The sequence below is a fragment of the Oncorhynchus clarkii genome, chromosome 9 (genome assembly GCF_045791955.1).
Source record: "Oncorhynchus clarkii lewisi isolate Uvic-CL-2024 chromosome 9, UVic_Ocla_1.0, whole genome shotgun sequence".
Lineage (NCBI taxonomy): Eukaryota > Metazoa > Chordata > Actinopteri > Salmoniformes > Salmonidae > Oncorhynchus > Oncorhynchus clarkii.
Window position 1 is genome coordinate 79,536,999 of NC_092155.1, and position 21,798 is coordinate 79,558,796.

At 52.8% G+C, this 21,798-nt stretch overlaps 1 protein-coding gene across 1 annotated transcript in view; it reads right to left on the bottom strand.

The window, feature by feature from the left end:
• The window catches only part of LOC139417634 (CaM kinase-like vesicle-associated, like), a 120,687-nt gene that overhangs the window by 80,792 nt on the left and 18,097 nt on the right, over positions 1-21,798 (bottom strand). The window lies entirely within an intron of this gene.

Genomic DNA, 21,798 nt, shown 5'->3' on the forward strand with positions numbered 1-21,798 from the left:
TAGGGGGACCTGGATGGTACTGTAGGGGGGCCAGGATGGGACCAGGATGGTACTGTAGGGGGACCAGGATGGGGCCAGGAAGGTACTGTAGAGGGACCAGGATGGTACTGTAGGGGGGCCAGGATGGGACCAGGATGGTACTGTAGGGGGACCAGGATGGGCCCAGGATGGTACTGTAGGGGGACCAGGAAGGTACTGGAGCGGGACCAGGATGGTACTGTAGGGGGACAAGGAAGGTAATGTAGGGGGACCAGGATGGGACCAGGAAGGTACTGTAGGGGGACCAGGATGGTACTGTAGGGGGACCAGGAAGGTACTGTAGGTGGACCAGGATGGGAGCAGGATGGTACTGTAGGGGGACCAGGATGGGACCAGGATGGTACTGTAGGGGGACCAGAATGGGACCAGGATGGTACTGTAGGGGGACCAGGATGGGACCAGGATGGTACTGTAGGGGGACCAGGATGGGGCCAGGAAGGTACTGTAGAGGGACCAGGATGGTCCTGTAGGTGGACCAGGAAGGTACTGTAGGGGGACCAGGATGGGAGCAGGATGGTACTGGAGGGGGACCAGGATGGGACCAGGATGGTACTGTAGGGGGGACCAGAATGGGACCAGGATGGTACTGTAGGGGGACCAGGATGGGCCCAGGATGGTACTGTAGGGGGACCAGGAAAGGTGGCTAGGAAGGTACTGTAGAGGGACCAGGATGGTACTGTAGGTGGACCAGGAAGGTACTGTAGGGGGACCAGGATGGGAGCAGGATGGTACTGGAGGGGGACCAGGATGGGACCAGGATGGTACTGTAGGGGGGACCAGAATGGGACCAGGATGGTACTGTAGGGGGACCAGGATGGGACCAGGATGGTACTGTAGGGGGACCAGGAAAGGTGGCCAGGAAGGTACTGTAGAGGGACCAGGATGGTACTGTAAGGGGGCCAGGATGGGACCAGGATGGTACTGTAGAGGGACCAGGATGGGACCAGGAAGGTAATGTAGGGGGACCAGGATGGTACTGTAGGGGGACCAGGCTGGTACTGTAGGGGGACCAGGAAGGTACTGTAGGGGGACCAGGATGGGACCAGGATGGTACTGTAGGGGGACCAGGATGGTACTGTAGGGGGACCAGGAAGGTACTGTAGGGGGACCAGGATGGGACCAGGATGGTACTGTAGAGGGACCAGGATGGGACTAGGAAGGTAATGTAGGGGGACCAGGATGGTACTGTAGGGGGACCAGGATGGTACTGTAGGGGGACCAGGAAGGTACTGTAGGGGGACCAGGATGGTACTGTAGGGGGACCAGGAAGGTAATGTAGGGGGACCAGGATGGGACCAGGAAGGTACTGTAGGGGGACCAGGATGGTACTGTAGGGGGACCAGGAAGGTACTGTAGGGGGACCAGGAAGGTACTCTAGGGGGACCAGGAAGGTACTGTAGGGGGACCAGGATGGTACTGTAGGGGGACCAGGAAGGTACTGTAGGGGGACCAGGAAGGTAATGTAGGGGGACCAGGATGGGACCAGGAAGGTACTGTAGGGGGACCAGGATGGTACTGTAGGGGGACCAGGATGGTACTGTAGGGGGACCAGGATGGGACCAGGATGGTACTGTAGGGGGACCAAGATGGGACCAGGATGGTACTGTAGGGGGACCAGGATGGTACTGTAGGGGGACCAGAATCGGACCAGGATGGTACTGTAGGGGGACCAGGATGGGACCAGGATGGTACTGTAGGGGGACCAGGAAGCTACTGTAGGGGGACCAGGAAGGTAATGTAAGGGGACCAGGACGGGACAAGGAAGGTACTGTAGTGGGACCAGGATGGTACTGGTGGGGGTACCAGGAAGGTACTGAAGGGGGACCAGGATGGTACTGTAGGGGGACCAGGAAGGTAATGTAGGGGGACCAGGATGGGACCAGGAAGGTACTGTAGGGGGACCAGGATTGTACTGTAGGGGGACCAGGAAGCTACTGTAGGGGGACCAGGAAGGTACTGTAGGGGGACCAGGATGGGACCAGGGAGGTACTGTAGGGGGACCAGGATGGTACTGTAGGGGGACCAGGATGGGACCAGGATGGTACTGTAGGGGGACCAGGAAGGTACTGTAAGTGGATCAGGATGGGACCAGGATGGTACTGTAGGGGGACCCGGATGGGTCCGGGATGGTACTGTAGGGGGACCAGGATGGTACTGTATGGGGACCAGAATGGGACCGGGATGGTACTGTAGGGGGACCAGGATGGGACCAGGAAGGTACTGTAGTGGGACGAGGAAGCTACTGTAGGGGGACCAGGATGGGACCAGGATGGTACTGTAGGGGGACCAGGATGGGACCAGGAAGGTACTGTAGGGGGACCAGGATGGTACTGTAGGGGGACCAGAATGGGACCAGGATGGTACTGTAGGGGGACCAGGATGGGACCAGGATGGTACTGTAGGGGGACCAGGATGGTACTGTAGGGGTACCAGGATGGGACCAGGATGGTACTGTAGGGTGACCAGGATGGGACCAGGATGGTACTCTAAGGGGACCAGAATGGGACCAGGAAGGTACTGTAGGGGGACCCGGAAGTTAATGTAAGGGGACCAGGATGGGACCAGGAAGGTACTGTAGGGGGACCAGGATGGTACTGTAGGGGGACCAGGAAGGTAATGTAGGGGGACCAGGATGGGACCAGGAAGGTACTGTAGGGGGACCAGGATGGTACTGTAGGGGGACCAGGAAGGTACTGTAGGGGGACCAGGAAGGTACTCTAGGGGGACCAGGAAGGTACTGTAGGGGGACCAGGATGGTACTGTAGGGGTACCAGGATGGGACCAGGATGGTACTGTAGGGTGACCAGGATGGGACCAGGATGGTACTCTAAGGGGACCAGAATGGGACCAGGAAGGTACTGTAGGGGGACTCGGAAGTTAATGTAAGGGGACCAGGATGGGACCAGGAAGGTACTGTAGGGGGACCAGGATGGTACTGTAGGGGGACCAGGAAGGTAATGTAGGGGGACCAGGATGGGACCAGGAAGGTACTGTAGGGGGACCAGGATGGTACTGTAGGGGGACCAGGAAGGTACTGTAGGGGGACCAGGAAGGTACTCTAGGGGGACCAGGAAGGTACTGTAGGGGGACCAGGATGGTACTGTAGGGGTACCAGGATGGGACCAGGATGGTACTGTAGGGTGACCAGGATGGGACCAGGATGGTACTCTAAGGGGACCAGAATGGGACCAGGAAGGTACTGTAGGGGGACTCGGAAGTTAATGTAAGGGGACCAGGATGGGACCAGGAAGGTACTGTAGGGGGACCAGGATGGTACTGTAGGGGGACCAGGAAGGTAATGTAGGGGGACCAGGATGGGACCAGGAAGGTACTGTAGGGGGACCAGGATGGTACTGTAGGGGGACCAGAATGGGACCAGGATGGTACTGTAGGGGGACCAGGATGGGACCAGGATGGTACTGTAGGGGGACCAGGATGGGACCAGGAAGGTACTGTAGGGGGACCAGGATGGTATGTAGGGGGACCAGAATGGGACCAGGATGGTACTGTAGGGGGACCAGGATGGGACCAGGATGGTACTGTAGGGGGACCAGGATGGTACTGTAGGGGTACCAGGATGGGACCAGGATGGTACTGTAGGGTGACCAGGATGGGACCAGGATGGTACTCTAAGGGGACCAGAATGGGACCAGGAAGGTACTGTAGGGGGACCCGGAAGTTAATGTAAGGGGACCAGGATGGGACCAGGAAGGTACTGTAGGGGGACCAGGATGGTACTGTAGGGGGACCAGGAAGGTAATGTAGGGGGACCAGGATGGGACCAGGAAGGTACTGTAGGGGGACCAGGATGGTACTGTAGGGGGACCAGGAAGGTACTGTAGGGGGACCAGGAAGGTACTCTAGGGGGACCAGGAAGGTACTGTAGGGGGACCAGGATGGTACTGTAGGGGGACCAGGAAGGTACTGTAGGGGGACCAGGAAGGTAATGTAGGGGGACCAGGATGGGACCAGGAAGGTACTGTAGGGGGACCAGGATGGTACTGTAGGGGGACCAGGATGGTACTGTAGGGGGACCAGGATGGGACCAGGATGGTACTGTAGGGGGACCAAGATGGGACCAGGATGGTACTGTAGGGGGACCAGGATGGTACTGTAGGGGGACCAGAATCGGACCAGGATGGTACTGTAGGGGGACCAGGATGGGACCAGGATGGTACTGTAGGGGGACCAGGAAGCTACTGTAGGGGGACCAGGAAGGTAATGTAAGGGGACCAGGACGGGACAAGGAAGGTACTGTAGGGGGACCAGGATGGTACTGGTGGGGGTACCAGGAAGGTACTGAAGGGGGACCAGGATGGTACTGTAGGGGGACCAGGAAGGTAATGTAGGGGGACCAGAATGGGACCAGGAAGGTACTGTAGGGGGACCAGGATTGTACTGTAGGGGGACCAGGAAGCTACTGTAGGGGGACCAGGAAGGTACTCTAGGGGGACCAGGATGGGACCAGGGAGGTACTGTAGGGGGACCAGGATGGTACTGTAGGGGCACCAGGATGGGACCAGGATGGTACTGTAGGGGGACCAGGATGGAACTGTAGGGGGACCAGAATGGGACCAGGATGGTACTGTAGAGGGACCAGGATGGGACCAGGAAGGTAATGTAGGGGGACCAGGATGGTACTGTAGGGGGACCAGGCTGGTACTGTAGGGGGACCAGGAAGGTACTGTAGGGGGACCAGGATGGGACCAGGATGGTACTGTAGGGGGACCAGGATTGTACTGTAGGGGGACCAGGAAGGTACTGTAGGGGGACCAGGATGGGACCAGGATGGTACTGTAGAGGGACCAGGATGGGACTAGGAAGGTAATGTAGGGGGACCAGGATGGTACTGTAGGGGGACCAGGATGGTACTGTAGGGGGACCAGGAAGGTACTGTAGGGGGACCAGGATGGGACCAGGATGGTACTGTAGAGGGACCAGGATGGGACTAGGAAGGTAATGTAGGGGGACCAGGATGGTACTGTAGGGGGACCAGGATGGTACTGTAGGGGGACCAGGAAGGTACTGTAGGGGGACCAGGATGGTACTGTAGGGGGACCAGGAAGGTAATGTAGGGGGACCAGGATGGGACCAGGAAGGTACTGTAGGGGGACCAGGATGGTACTGTAGGAGGACCAGGAAGGTACTGTAGGGGGACCAGGAAGGTACTCTAGGGGGACCAGGAAGGTACTGTAGGGGGACCAGGATGGTACTGTAGGGGGACCAGGAAGGTACTGTAGGGGGACCAGGAAGGTAATGTAGGGGGACCAGGATGGGACCAGGAAGGTACTGTAGGGGGACCAGGATGGTACTGTAGGGGGACCAGGATGGTACTGTAGGGGGACCAGGATGGGACCAGGATGGTACTGTAGGGGGACCAAGATGGGACCAGGATGGTACTGTAGGGGGACCAGGATGGTACTGTAGGGGGACCAGATTCGGACCAGGATGGTACTGTAGGGGGACCAGGATGGGACCAGGATGGTACTGTAGGGGGACCAGGAAGCTACTGTAGGGGGACCAGGAAGGTAATGTAAGGGGACCAGGACGGGACAAGGAAGGTACTGTAGTGGGACCAGGATGGTACTGGTGGGGGTACCAGGAAGGTACTGAAGGGGGACCAGGATGGTACTGTAGGGGGACCAGGAAGGTAATGTAGGGGGACCAGGATGGGACCAGGATGGTACTGTAGGGGGACCAAGATGGGACCAGGATGGTACTGTAGGGGGACCAGGATGGTACTGTAGGGGGACCAGAATCGGACCAGGATGGTACTGTAGGGGGACCAGGATGGGACCAGGATGGTACTGTAGGGGGACCAGGAAGCTACTGTAGGGGGACCAGGAAGGTAATGTAAGGGGACCAGGACGGGACAAGGAAGGTACTGTAGTGGGACCAGGATGGTACTGGTGGGGGTACCAGGAAGGTACTGAAGGGGGACCAGGATGGTACTGTAGGGGGACCAGGAAGGTAATGTAGGGGGACCAGGATGGGACCAGGAAGGTACCGTAGGGGGAACAGGATTGTACTGTAGGGGGACCAGGAAGCTACTGTAGGGGGACCAGGAAGGTACTGTAGGGGGACCAGGATGGGACCAGGGAGGTACTGTAGGGGGACCAGGATGGTACTGTAGGGGGACCAGGATGGGACCAGGATGGTACTGTAGGGGGACCAGGAAGGTACTGTAAGTGGATCAGGATGGGACCAGGATGGTACTGTAGGGGGACCCGGATGGGTCCGGGATGGTACTGTAGGGGGACCAGGATGGTACTGTATGGGGACCAGAATGGGACCGGGATGGTACTGTAGGGGGACCAGGATGGGACCAGGATGGTACTGTAGGGGGACCAGGATGGGACCAGGAAGGTACTGTAGGGGGACCAGGATGGTACTGTAGGGGGACCAGAATGGGACCAGGATGGTACTGTAGGGGGACCAGGATGGGACCAGGATGGTACTGTAGGGGGACCAGGATGGTACTGTAGGGGTACCAGGATGGGACCAGGATGGTACTGTAGGGTGACCAGGATGGGACCAGGATGGTACTCTAAGGGGACCAGAATGGGACCAGGAAGGTACTGTAGGGGGACCCGGAAGTTAATGTAAGGGGACCAGGATGGGACCAGGAAGGTACTGTAGGGGGACCAGGATGGTACTGTAGGGGGACCAGGAAGGTAATGTAGGGGGACCAGGATGGGACCAGGAAGGTACTGTAGGGGGACCAGGATGGTACTGTAGGGGGACCAGGAAGGTACTGTAGGGGGACCAGGAAGGTACTCTAGGGGGACCAGGAAGGTACTGTAGGGGGACCAGGATGGTACTGTAGGGGAACCAGGATGGGACCAGGATGGTACTGTAGGGTGACCAGGATGGGACCAGGATGGTACTCTAAGGGGACCAGAATGGGACCAGGAAGGTACTGTAGGGGGACCAGGAAGTTAATGTAAGGGGACCAGGATGGGACCAGGAAGGTACTGTAGGGGGACCAGGATGGTACTGTAGGGGGACCAGGAAGGTAATGTAGGGGGACCAGGATGGGACCAGGAAGGTACTGTAGGGGGACCAGGATGGTACTGTAGGGGGACCAGGAAGGTACTGTAGGGGGACCAGGAAGGTACTCTAGGGGGACCAGGAAGGTACTGTAGGGGGACCAGGATGGTACTGTAGGGGGACCAGGAAGGTACTGTAGGGGGACCAGGAAGGTAATGTAGGGGGACCAGGATGGGACCAGGAAGGTACTGTAGGGGGACCAGGATGGTACTGTAGGGGGACCAGGATGGTACTGTAGGGGGACCAGGATGGGACCAGGATGGTACTGTAGGGGGACCAAGATGGGACCAGGATGGTACTGTAGGGGGACCAGGATGGTACTGTAGGGGGACGAGAATCGGACCAGGATGGTACTGTAGGGGGACCAGGATGGGACCAGGATGGTACTGTAGGGGGACCAGGAAGCTACTGTAGGGGGACCAGGAAGGTAATGTAAGGGGACCAGGACGGGACAAGGAAGGTACTGTAGGGGGACCAGGATGGTACTGGTGGGGGTACCAGGAAGGTACTGAAGGGGGACCAGGATGGTACTGTAGGGGGACCAGGAAGGTAATGTAGGGGGACCAGAATGGGACCAGGAAGGTACTGTAGGGGGACCAGGATTGTACTGTAGGGGGACCAGGAAGCTACTGTAGGGGGACCAGGAAGGTACTCTAGGGGGACCAGGATGGGACCAGGGAGGTACTGTAGGGGGACCAGGATGGTACTGTAGGGGCACCAGGATGGGACCAGGATGGTACTGTAGGGGGACCAGGATGGAACTGTAGGGGGACCAGAATGGGACCAGGATGGTACTGTAGAGGGACCAGGATGGGACCAGGAAGGTAATGTAGGGGGACCAGGATGGTACTGTAGGGGGACCAGGCTGGTACTGTAGGGGGACCAGGAAGGTACTGTAGGGGGACCAGGATGGGACCAGGATGGTACTGTAGGGGGACCAGGATTGTACTGTAGGGGGACCAGGAAGGTACTGTAGGGGGACCAGGATGGGACCAGGATGGTACTGTAGAGGGACCAGGATGGGACTAGGAAGGTAATGTAGGGGGACCAGGATGGTACTGTAGGGGGACCAGGATGGTACTGTAGGGGGACCAGGAAGGTACTGTAGGGGGACCAGGATGGGACCAGGATGGTACTGTAGAGGGACCAGGATGGGACTAGGAAGGTAATGTAGGGGACCAGGATGGTACTGTAGGGGGACCAGGATGGTACTGTAGGGGGGCCAGGAAGGTACTGTAGGGGGACCAGGATGGTACTGTAGGGGGACCAGGAAGGTAATGTAGGGGGACCAGGATGGGACCAGGAAGGTACTGTAGGGGGACCAGGATGGTACTGTAGGGGGACCAGGAAGGTACTGTAGGGGGACCAGGAAGGTACTCTAGGGGGACCAGGAAGGTACTGTAGGGGGACCAGGATGGTACTGTAGGGGGACCAGGAAGGTACTGTAGGGGGACCAGGAAGGTAATGTAGGGGGACCAGGATGGGACCAGGAAGGTACTGTAGGGGGACCAGGATGGTACTGTAGGGGGACCAGGATGGTACTGTAGGGGGACCAGAATCGGACCAGGATGGTACTGTAGGGGGACCAGGATGGGACCAGGATGGTACTGTAGGGGGACCAGGAAGCTACTGTAGGGGGACCAGGAAGGTAATGTAAGGGGACCAGGACGGGACAAGGAAGGTACTGTAGTGGGACCAGGATGGTACTGGTGGGGGTACCAGGAAGGTACTGAAGGGGGACCAGGATGGTACTGTAGGGGGACCAGGAAGGTAATGTAGGGGGACCAGGATGGGACCAGGAAGGTACTGTAGGGGGACCAGGATTGTACTGTAGGGGGACCAGGAAGCTACTGTAGGGGGACCAGGAAGGTACTGTAGGGGGACCAGGATGGGACCAGGGAGGTACTGTAGGGGGACCAGGATGGTACTGTAGGGGGACCAGGATGGGACCAGGATGGTACTGTAGGGGGACCAGGAAGGTACTGTAAGTGGATCAGGATGGGACCAGGATGGTACTGTAGGGGGATCCGGATGGGTCCGGGATGGTACTGTAGGGGGACCAGGATGGTACTGTATGGGGACCAGAATGGGACCGGGATGGTACTGTAGGGGGACCAGGATGGGACCAGGATGGTACTGTAGGGGGACCAGGATGGGACCAGGAAGGTACTGTAGGGGGACCAGGATGGTACTGTAGGGGGACCAGAATGGGACCAGGATGGTACTGTAGGGGGACCAGGATGGGACCAGGATGGTACTGTAGGGGGACCAGGATGGTACTGTAGGGGTACCAGGATGGGACCAGGATGGTACTGTAGGGTGACCAGGATGGGACCAGGATGGTACTCTAAGGGGACCAGAATGGGACCAGGAAGGTACTGTAGGGGGACCCGGAAGTTAATGTAAGGGGACCAGGATGGGACCAGGAAGGTACTGTAGGGAGACCAGGATGGTACTGTAGGGGGACCAGGAAGGTAATGTAGGGGGACCAGGATGGGACCAGGAAGGTACTGTAGGGGGACCAGGATGGTACTGTAGGGGGACCAGGAAGGTACTGTAGGGGGACCAGGAAGGTACTCTAGGGGGACCAGGAAGGTACTGTAGGGGGACCAGGATGGTACTGTAGGGGAACCAGGATGGGACCAGGATGGTACTGTAGGGTGACCAGGATGGGACCAGGATGGTACTCTAAGGGGACCAGAATGGGACCAGGAAGGTACTGTAGGGGGACCAGGAAGTTAATGTAAGGGGACCAGGATGGGACCAGGAAGGTACTGTAGGGGGACCAGGATGGTACTGTAGGGGGACCAGGAAGGTAATGTAGGGGGACCAGGATGGGACCAGGAAGGTACTGTAGGGGGACCAGGATGGTACTGTAGGGGGACCAGGAAGGTACTGTAGGGGGACCAGGAAGGTACTCTAGGGGGACCAGGAAGGTACTGTAGGGGGACCAGGATGGTACTGTAGGGGGACCAGGAAGGTACTGTAGGGGGACCAGGAAGGTAATGTAGGGGGACCAGGATGGGACCAGGAAGGTACTGTAGGGGGACCAGGATGGTACTGTAGGGGGACCAGGATGGTACTGTAGGGGGACCAGGATGGGACCAGGATGGTACTGTAGGGGTACCAAGATGGGACCAGGATGGTACTGTAGGGGGACCAGGATGGTACTGTAGGGGGACCAGAATCGGACCAGGATGGTACTGTAGGGGGACCAGGATGGGACCAGGATGGTACTGTAGGGGGACCAGGAAGCTACTGTAGGGGGACCAGGAAGGTAATGTAAGGGGACCAGGACGGGACAAGGAAGGTACTGTAGGGGGACCAGGATGGTACTGGTGGGGGTACCAGGAAGGTACTGAAGGGGGACCAGGATGGTACTGTAGGGGGACCAGGAAGGTAATGTAGGGGGACCAGGATGGGACCAGGAAGGTACTGTAGGGGGACCAGGATTGTACTGTAGGGGGACCAGGAAGCTACTGTAGGGGGACCAGGAAGGTACTGTAGGGGGACCAGGATGGGACCAGGGAGGTACTGTAGGGGGACCAGGATGGTACTGTAGGGGGACCAGGAAGGTACTGTAAGTGGATCAGGATGGGACCAGGATGGTACTGTAGGGGGACCCGGATGGGTCCAGGATGGTACTGTAGGGGGACCAGGATGGTACTGTATGGGGACCAGAATGGGACCGGGATGGTACTGTAGGGGGACCAGGATGGGACCAGGATGGTACTGTAGGGGGACCAGGATGGGACCAGGAAGGTACTGTAGGGGGACCAGGATGGTACTGTATGTGGACCAGAATGGGACCAGGATGGTACTGTAGGGGGACCAGGATGGGACCAGGATGGTACTGTAGGGGGACCAGGATGGTACTGTAGGGGGACCAGGATGGGACCAGGATGGTACTGTAGGGTGACCAGGATGGGACCAGGATGGTACTCTAAGGGGACCAGAATGGGACCAGGAAGGTACTGTAGGGGGACCAGGAAGTTAATGTAAGAGGACCAGGATGGGACCAGGAAGGTACTGTAGGGGGACCAGGATTGTACTGTAGGGGGACCAGGAAGCTACTGTAGGGGGACCAGGAAGGTACTGTAGGGGGACCAGGATGGGACCAGGATGGTACTGTAGGGGGACCAGGAAGGTACTGTAGGGGGATCAGGATGGGACCAGGATGGTACTGTAGGGGGACCAGGAAGGTACTGTAGGGGGATCAGGATGGGACCAGGATGGTACTGTAGGGGACCCGGATGGGTCCAGGATGGAACTGTAGGGGGACCAGGATGGTACTGTAGGGGGACCAGGATGGGACCAGGATGGTACTGTAGGGGGACCAGGATGGGACCAGGATGGTACTGTAGGGGGACCAGGATGGGGCCAGGAAGGTACTGTAGAGGGACCAGGATGGTACTGTAGGTGGACCAGGAAGGTACTGTAGGGGGACCAGGATGGGAGCAGGATGGTACTGTAGGGGGACCAGGATGGGACCAGGATGGTACTGTAGGGGGACTGGCAGTGTGAACTGGCAGTTTATTGGCTGTCCAGTATCCAGACGTCCTGTCCCCAGAGCTTCCTGTACAGGAACAGCTCATTTCAATGACGCCGTCGTAGCATCGACCACGGTATGTTCACCCATATCCCCTTATACTTTCAATCAATTAAATGTTTTTTATTTTTCCAAGACCTGAGGCACTTTTTTTAATGAAGCCCAAAAAACAAACACTTAGCTTTTTATGGAAATGACCGATAAACAGGAAGAAGGTTTATGAATTACTATTTGGAGGGTTACTGTCAAAATGTTTATTTTTTATATACGACTCCCCGTAAACCACAATCGTACACACACACAGACACACACACACACACACACACACACACACACACACACACACACACACACACACACACACACACACACACACACACACACACACACACACACACACACACACACACACACACACACACACACACACACACACACACACACACAGAGAGAGAGGGTAGTTGTCAGTAATATATAGAGAGGGTGGTCAACTAGGTTAGGGGCGCAGCATCAGAGGAACATTTAATCCCACCGCTGCCCTAATCTCCAATCTCTAATCTCTAATCCAGAGTGCTGCTGCTGTGAGGGTGTGTGTGTGCGTGTGTGTGTGTGTGTGTGTGGTCATATGATGTGTGTGTGGAGTTGGGGGGGGATGGGATTGACGGGAGTGTGTGTGTGTGAGGGGGGAGGGGACAATGGCCTACAGAAGCCTAGATTATTTCGGACTATTACATAAACCGATGGTTCTATAACGTTGTGTAAGGGTTGTGGCTTGGACATGGTTCCGTAACGTTGTTTTAGGGTTGTGGCCATGGTGTGGACATCAACGAGAAAATAGTTACACTGAATGATGAGATTGGGGCAATGGTGTCTGTGTGTGTTTTTTGTGTGTATGTATGTGTATACAAATAAAATATTTATATACTTTATATACTTATATCAGCTGATATCTCAAAGTGCTGTACAGAAACCCAGCCTAAACCCCAAACAGCAAGCAATGCAGGTGTTAAAAAATACATATGTGTGTGTCTTTGAAGCTAGTAGATGTTACCTGCACATAGACGAAACATTCTACCAACTACCAAGCAGTGACTGAGTGAGTTAGTGACACAGTAAAAGTGAGAGCAGCAGAACGTGTGAAAGACAGAATCCCACATTCCTCTAGCTTCACAGCCCGACAGTCCTCTAGCTTCACAGCCCGACAGTCCTCTAGCTTCACAGCCCGACAGTCCTCTAGCTTCACAACCCGACAGTCCTCTAGCTTCGCAGCCCGACAGTCCTCTAGCTTCACAACCCAACAGTCCTCTAGTTTCACAACGTGACAGTCCTCTAGCTTCACAGCCCGACAGTCCTCTAGCTTCACAGCCCGACAGTCCTCTAGCTTCACAACCCGACAGTCCTCTAGTTTCACAACGTGACAGTCCTCTAGCTTCACAGCCCGACAGTCCTCTAGCTTCACAACCTGACAGTCCTCTAGCTTCACAGCCCGACAGTCCTCTAGCTTCACAACCCAACAGTCCTCTAGCTTCACAACCTGACAGTCCTCAAGCTTCGCAGCCCGACAGTCCTCTAGCTTCACAACCCAACAGTCCTCTAGCTTCACAACCCAACAGTCCTTTTGCTTCACAACCCGACAGTCCTCTGGCTTTACAACCCCACAGTCCTCTAGCTTTACAACCCCACAGTCCTCTAGCGTCACAAACCCACAGTCCTCTAGCGTCACAAACCCACAGTCCTCTAGCGTCACAACCCCACAGTCCTCTAGCTTCACAAACCCACAGTCCTCTATCTTCACAGCCCGACAGTCCTCTAGCTTCACAACCCCACAGTCCTCTAGCTTCACAACCTTCTATAGCTTCACAACGTGACAGTCCTCTAGTTTCTAAACCTTTTCCAGCTTCACAACCTGACAGTCCTCTAGCTTCACAACATGAAAGTCCTCTAGCTTCACAACCTGACAGTCCTCTAGCTTCACAACCTGACAGTCATCTAGCTTCACAAAATCCTCTAGCTTCACAACCTGAATGTCCTCTAGCTTCACACGCCCACAGTCCCCTAGATTCTCAACCCCACAGTCCTCTAGCTTCACAAACTGACAGTCCTCCAGCTTCACAAGCCTAAAGTCCCCTAAGCTCACAACCCCACAGTCTGCTAGCTTCACAACCCCACAGTCCGCTAGCTTCACAACCCCACAGTCCTCTAATTTCACAACCCCACAGCAAATGCCAATGTGTGTGTGTATCCCGTTAACAGGACTGTTAATGTGTATGGACACCCCGTGTCCCCAGTGTCAGTGATGGTGGACTGTGTGTGTTCTCTGTTCTTGTTTGATTTGATTGATTAGGATCCCCATTAGCTCATTAGTCAATTAGCTCATTAGCTCATTAGCCCATTAGCTCATTAACCCATTAGCTCATTAGCCCATTAGCTCATTAGCCCATTAGTCCATTAGCTCATTAGCCCATTAGCTCATTAGCCCATTAGTCCATTAGCTCATTAGGCCATTAGCCCATTAGCTCATTAGCCCATTAGCCCATTAGCTCATTAGTCCATTAGTCCATTAGCCCATTAGCTAATTAGCCCATTAGCTCATTAGCCCATTAGCTCATTAGCCCATTAGCTCATTAGCCCATTAGCCCATGCCAATGGCGACAGCTAGCCATACTGGGGTACAACACATGACGAGAAAGACAACAAATAATGTATAATTTAAATACTGTACATTTAAAAACATGAACATATAGTGTGTGCATCTATCAGTTCCACATGTCAGTACAGACACACAACAAGTAGGTCACATGTCAGTACAGACACACAACCAGTAGGTCACACGTCAGTTCAGACACACAACCAGTAGGTCACACGTCAGTACAGACACACAACCAGTAGGTCACATGTCAGTACATACAACCAGTAGGTCACATGTCAGTACAGACACACAACCAGTAGGTCACATGTCAGTACAGACACACAACCAGTAGGTAACACGTCAGTACAGACACACAACCAGTAGGTCACATGTCAGTACAGACACACAACCAGTAGGTCACATGTCAGTACAGACACACAACCAGTAGGTCACATGTCAGTACAGACACACAACCAGTAGGTCACATGTCAGTACAAACAACCAGTAGGTCACATGTCAGTACAGACAACCAATAGGTCACATGTCAGTACACACAACCAGTAGGTCACATGTCAGTACATACAACCAGTAGGTCACATGTCAGTACAGACACACAACCAGTAGGTCACATGTCAGTACAAACAACCAGTAGGTCACATGTCAGTACAGACAACCAATAGGTCACATGTCAGTACACACAACCAGTAGGTCACATGTCAGTACATACAACCAGTAGGTCACATGTCAGTACAGACACACAACAAGTAAGTCACATATCAGTACAGACACACAACCAGTAGGTCACATGTAAGTACAGACATACAACCAGTAGGTCACATGTAAGTACAGACACACAACCAGTAGGTCACATGTCAGTACATAAACACAACCAGTAGGTCACATGTCAGTACACACAACCAGAAGGTCACATGTCAGTACATAAACACAACCAGTAGGTCACATGTCAGTACATACAACCAGTAGGTCACATGTCAGTACACACAACCAGTAGGTCACATGTTAGTACAGACACACAACCAGTAGGTCACATGTCAGTACATAAACACAACCAGTAGGTCACATGTCAGTACATAAACACAACCAGCAGGTCACATGTCAGTACATAAACACAACCAGTAGGTCACATGTCAGTACATAAACACAACCAGTAGGTCACATGTCAGTACATAAACACAACCAGTAGGTAACATGTCAGTACATAAACACAACCAGTAGGTCAAATGTCAGTACAGACACACAACCAGTAGGTCACATGTCAGTACAGACAACCAGTAGGTCACATGTCAGTATATACAACCAGTAGGTCACATGTCAGTACAGACTCACAACAAGTAAGTCACATATCAGTACATAAACACAACCAGTAGGTCACATGTCAGTACATAAACACAACCAGTAGGTCACATGTCAGTACATACAACCAGTAGGTCACACAACCAGTAGGTCACATGTCAGTACATAAACACAACCAGTAGGTAACATGTTAGTACATAAACACAACCAGTAGGTCACATGTCAGTACACACAACAAGTAGGTCACATGTCAGTACAGACAACCAGTAGGTCACATGTCAGTACATAAACACAACCAGTAGGTCACATGTCAGTACACACAACAAGTAGGTCACATGTCAGTACATAAACACAACCAGTAGGTCACATGTCAGTACACACAACAAGTAGGTCACATGTCAGTACAGACAACCAGTAGGTCACATGTCAGTACATAAACACAACCAGTAGGTCACATGTCAGTACACACAACAAGTAGGTCACATGTCAGTACATAAACACAACAAGTAGGTCACATGTCAGTACACACAACAAGTAGGTCACATGTCAGTACAGACAACAAGTAGGTCACATGTCAGTACAGACAACAAGTAGGTCACATGTCAGTACATAAACCCACCCAGTAGGTAACATGTCAGTACATAAACACAACCAGTAGGTCACATGTCAGTACACACAACCAGTAGGTCACATGTCAGTACACACAACAAGTAGGTCACATGTCAGTACAGACAACCAGTAGGTAACATGTCAGTACATAAACACAACCAGTAGGTAACATGTCAGTACATAAACACAACCAGTAGGTCACATGTCAGTACAGACAACCAGTAGGTCACATGTCAGTACACACAACCAGTAGGTCACATGTCAGTACAGACAACCAGTAGGTCACATGTCAGTACACACAACCAGTAGGTCACATGTCAGTACACACAACCAGTAGGTCACATGTCAGTACACACAACCAGTAGGTCACATGTCAGTACACACAACCAGTAGGTCACATGTCAGTACATAAACACAACCAGTAGGTCACATGTCAGTACAGACAACCAGTAGGTAACATGTCAGTACATAAACACAACCAGTAGGTCACATGTCAGTACACACAACCAGTAGGTCACCTGTCAGTACAGACAACCAGTAGGTCACATGTTAGTACAGACACACAACCAGTAGGTCACATGGGGGAGAGGCGTTGTGAGGTGTTGCTTTATTTGTGTTTTGAAACCAGGTTTTGTCATAAAGGAGGGACCAAGGCTCAGCGTGTGCTGAGTTCCACATCTTTTATTTAAGTGAAACTTCCAAAAACCAATTAAAAAACACAACGACGAAACGTGCCATCCGTGGTGCAACATGCACGTACACAAAACAATATCCCACAATGCAGGTGGGAAAAGGGACACCTTAAGTATGATCCCCAATTAGAGACAACGAACATCAGCTGCCTCTAATTGGGAACCATACTAAGAGCAGGTTTGTTGTTCACTGAGGGCTCTCTATGGTCAGGGCGTGGCAGGTTTGTTGTTCACTGAGGGCTCTCTATGGTCAGGGCGTGGCAGGTTTGTTGTTCACTGAGGGCTCTCTATGGTCAGGGCGTGGCAGGTTTGTTGTTCACTGAGGGCTCTCTATGCTCAGGGCGTGGCAGGTTTGTTGTTCACTGAGGGCTCTCTATGCTCAGGGCGTGGCAGGTTTGTTGTTCACTGAGGGCTCTCTATGCTCAGGGCGTGGCAGGTTTGTTGTTCACTGAGGGCTCTCTATGGTCAGGGCGTGGCAGGTTTGTTGTTCACTGAGGGCTCTCTATGGTCAGGGCGTGGCAGGTTTGTTGTTCACTGAGGGCTCTCTATGGTCAGGGCGTGGCAGGTTTGTTGTTCACTGAGGGCTCTCTATGGTCAGGGCGTGACAGGTTTGTTGTTCACTTGCGCTACATGAGATGGAAGGGAGTTCCATGCACTCATGGCTCTTTATGTTTCCTTAAATTTGTTCTGGATTTGGGGACTGTGAAAAGACCCCTGGTGGCATGTCTGGTGGGGTAAGTGTGTGTGTCAGAGCTGTGTGTAAGTTGACTATGCAAACTATTAGGGATTTCCAACACATCAACACATTAATGTTTCTTATAAAAACAAGAAGTGATGCAGTCAGTCTCTCCTCAACTCTCAGCCAAGAGAGACTGGCAGCATAGTATTTATATCAGCCCTCTGATTACAATTAAGAGCAGAACGTGCCGCTCTGTTCTGTTCCAGCTGCAGCTTAACCAGGTATTTCCTTGCAGCACTGGACCACACGACTGGACAATAATCAAGATTAGATAAAACTGGAGCCTACAGAACTTGCTTTTTGGAGTGTGGCATCAAAAAAGAAGAGCATCTCTTTATTACGGACAGACCTCTCCCCATCTCTTTATTACGGACAGACCTCTCCCCATCTCTTTATTACAGACAGACCTCTCCCCATCTCTTTATTACGGACAGACCTCTCCCCATCTCTTTATTACAGACAGACCTCTCCCCATCTCTTTATTACAGACAGACCTCTCCCCATCTCTATATTACAGACAGACCTCTCCCCATCTCTTTATTACAGACAGATCTCTCCCCATCTCTATATTACAGACAGACCTCTCCCCATCTCTATATTACAGGCAGACCTCTCCCCATCTCTTTATTACAGACAGACCTCTCCCCATCTCTTTATTACAGACAGACCTCTCCCCATCTCTATATTACTGACAGACCTCTCCCCATCTCTATATTACTGACAGACCTCTCCCCATCTCTATATTACTGACAGACCTCTCCCCATCTCTTTATTACAGACAGACCTCTCCCCATCTCTATATTACAGGCAGACCTCTCCCCATCTCTTTATTACAGACAGACCTCTCCCCATCTCTTTATTACAGACAGACCTCTCCCCATCTCTATATTACAGGCAGACCTCTCCCCATCTCTTTATTACAGACAGACCTCTCCCCATCTCTTTATTACAGACAGACCTCTCCCCATCTCTTTATTACAGACAGACCTCTCTCCATCTCTTTATTACAGACAGACCTCTCCCCATCTCTTTATTACAGACAGACCTCTCCCCATCTCTGTATTACAGACAGACCTCTCCCCATCTCTATATTACAGACAGACCTCTCCCCATCTCTACAAGCATTGAATCTATATGTTTTGACCATGACAGTTTACAATCTAAGGCAACACCGAGTAATTTAGTCTCCTCAACTTGTTCAGCAGCAACACCAATGTGACACCATTCATTACCAGATTCAGTTGAGGTCTAGAACTTAAGGAATGATTTGTACCAAATACAACGCTCTTAGTTTTAGAGATGTTCAGGACCAGTTTATTACTGGTTACCCATAACTCTTTGTTCAGGGTTTCAGTGACTTCTGAAGCTGTGGTTGCTGATGGTGGTTGAATCGTCAGCTCCCTGAGTTACATTAGAAGGTGAGAAAGTACCAGACATCACACCATCACACTCCCTCTTTTCTACATGAATCCCAGTCTCCCAGTGACTAGGAATATATTTATAGTTTGTGTGTGTGGTGTGTGTGTGGTGTGTGTGTGTGTGGAGTGTGTGTGGTGTGGTGTGTGTGTGTGGTGTGGTGTGTGTGTGTGGTGTGGTGTGGTGTGTGTGTGGTATGGTGTGTGTGTGTGGTGTGGTGTGTGTGTGGTATGGTGTGTGTGTGGTGTGGTGTGTGTGTGGTGTGGTGTGTGTGGTGTGTGTGTGTGTGTGGTATGGTGTGTGTGTGGAGTGTGTTCATGGAAGGCCTTGCACACTAGAGCTGTACCCTTATAAAGCTTTAAAGTATTCAGATCAATCGTACTGCAATACTACATGTCATTCTGAACTCACGGTTCACAACAAACCCACTGAGAAGCTTCTGTCTCGGGAAAGAGAGTAGTGGGCATAACTGAAAAACACACCAGGAAAAACTCAATGTGTCTTTCAGATGTGACGTTAAACTCATGGCCCTATTCCTGAAGTCTGTCTCTAAATATTCTGCTGTACGTACCAAGTGACCCCCAGTGACTACTGTATATCGGTGTCTCAAATGGCACCCTTTATAACACCTATGGCTCTGGTTGAACTATGCACTATGTAGGGAATAGGTCGTATAGGGCTCTGGTCTAAAGTAGTGCACTATGTAGGGAATAGGGCGTATAGGGCTCTGGTTAAAAGTAGTGCACTATGTAGGGAATAGGGCGTATAGGACTCCGGTCTAAAGTAGTGCACTCTGTAGGGAATAGGGCACCCTTTGGGACCCTACCCTAAGTGCCAGTCTGTATAAGTGACAGCGGTTTTCATCTAGCTGCATTATTCCAAGATTATGATAATTGACATGAATATTTTACACCGTGCTGTCAAAGGTTCTCTCTCTCTGTGTGTGTGTGTTGAATGGTCCAAAACAGGCGCTGAAATGCGATCATTGAAACTATTTCAGTGACTCCAGGTTTTCCCTAGCCTGACGACTCAGTGACTCCAGGTTTTCCCTAGCCTGACGACTCAGTGACTCCAGGTTTTCCCTAGCCTGACGACTCAGTGACTCCAGGTTTTCCCTAGCCTGACGACTCAGTGACTCCAGGTTTTCCCTAGCCTGACGACTCAGTGACTCCAGGTTTTCCCTAGCCTGACGACTCAGTGACTCCAGGTTTTCCCTAGCCTGACGACTCAGTGACTCCAGGTTTTCCCTAGCCTGACGACTCAGTGACTCCAGGTTTTCCCTAGCCTGACGACTCAGTGACTCCAGGTTTTCCCTAGCCTGACGACTCAGTGACTCCAGGTTTTCCCTAGCCTGACGACTCAGTGACTCCAGGTTTTCCCTAGCCTGACGACTCAGTGACTCCAGGTTTTCCCTAGCCTGACGACTCAGTGACTCCAGGTTTTCCCTAGCCTGACGACTCACTGTGTCATCAATAAGTGCATAGATGACGTCGTCCCCACAGTGACTGTACGTACATACCCCAACCAGAAGCCATGGATTACAGGCAACATCCACATCGAGCTAAAGGCTAGAGCTACCGCTTTCAAAGATCTTTTTCCGGATGCTTATAAGAAATCCTGTATCCTCAGACAAACCATCAAACAAGCAAATTGTCAATAGAGGATTAAGATTGAATCCTACTACACTCTGACACTTATCGGATGTGTCAGGGCTTGCAAACTATTATGGACTACAAAGGGAGACCCAGACATGAGCTGCCCAGTGATGTGAGCCTACCAGATGAGCTAAATGCCTTTTATGCTCGCTTTGAGGCAAGCAGCACTGAAGCATGCACGAGAGCACCAGCTGTTATGGATGACTGTGTTATAACGCTCTCGGTAGCCGATGTGAACAAAACCTTTAAATAGGTCAACATTCACAAAGCCGCTGGGCCAGAAGGATTACCAGGACGTGTACTCAAAGCATGCGCGGACCAACTGGCAAGTGTCTTCATTGACATTTTCAACGTCTTCCTGACCGAGTCTGTAATACCTACATGTTTCCTACATGTTTCAAGCAGACCACTATAGTCCCAAGGAAGTGAAGGTAACCTGCCTAAATGATTACCGCCCCGTGGCACTCACGTGGGTAGCCATGAGGTGCTTTGAAAGGCTGGTCATGGCTCACATAAACAGCATCATCCCGGAAACCCTAGACCCACTCCAATTCGCATACCGCCCCAACAGATCCAGAGATGACGGAATCTCAATCGCCCTTCCCACCTGGACAAGAGGAACACCTGCCACACCTGCCAAGCAAAACAACATGTCTGCCACGCTGATCCTTAACACTTTGGGCCCCTCAGGGGTTTGTACTTAGTCCCCCCCTGTACTCCCTGTTCACCCACAACTGCGTGGCCAAACATGACTCCAACACCATCACTAAGTTTGCTGACGACACAACAGTGGTAGGCCTGATCACCGACAACGCTGAGACGGCCTATTGGAAGGAGGTCAGAGAACTGGCAGTGTGGTGCCAGGACAACAACCTCTCCCTCAATGTGAGCAAGACAAAGGAGCTGATCGTGGACTACAGGAAAAGGCGGGCCAAACAGGCCTACATTCTCATCGACGGGGCTGTAGTGGAGCTGGTCGAGAGTTTCAAGCTCCTTGGTGTCCACATCACCAACGAAGTATCATGGTCCAAACATACCAAGACAGTTGGGAAGAGGGCACGACAATAAAGCCTATTCCCCCTCAGGAAACTGAAAAGATTTGGCAT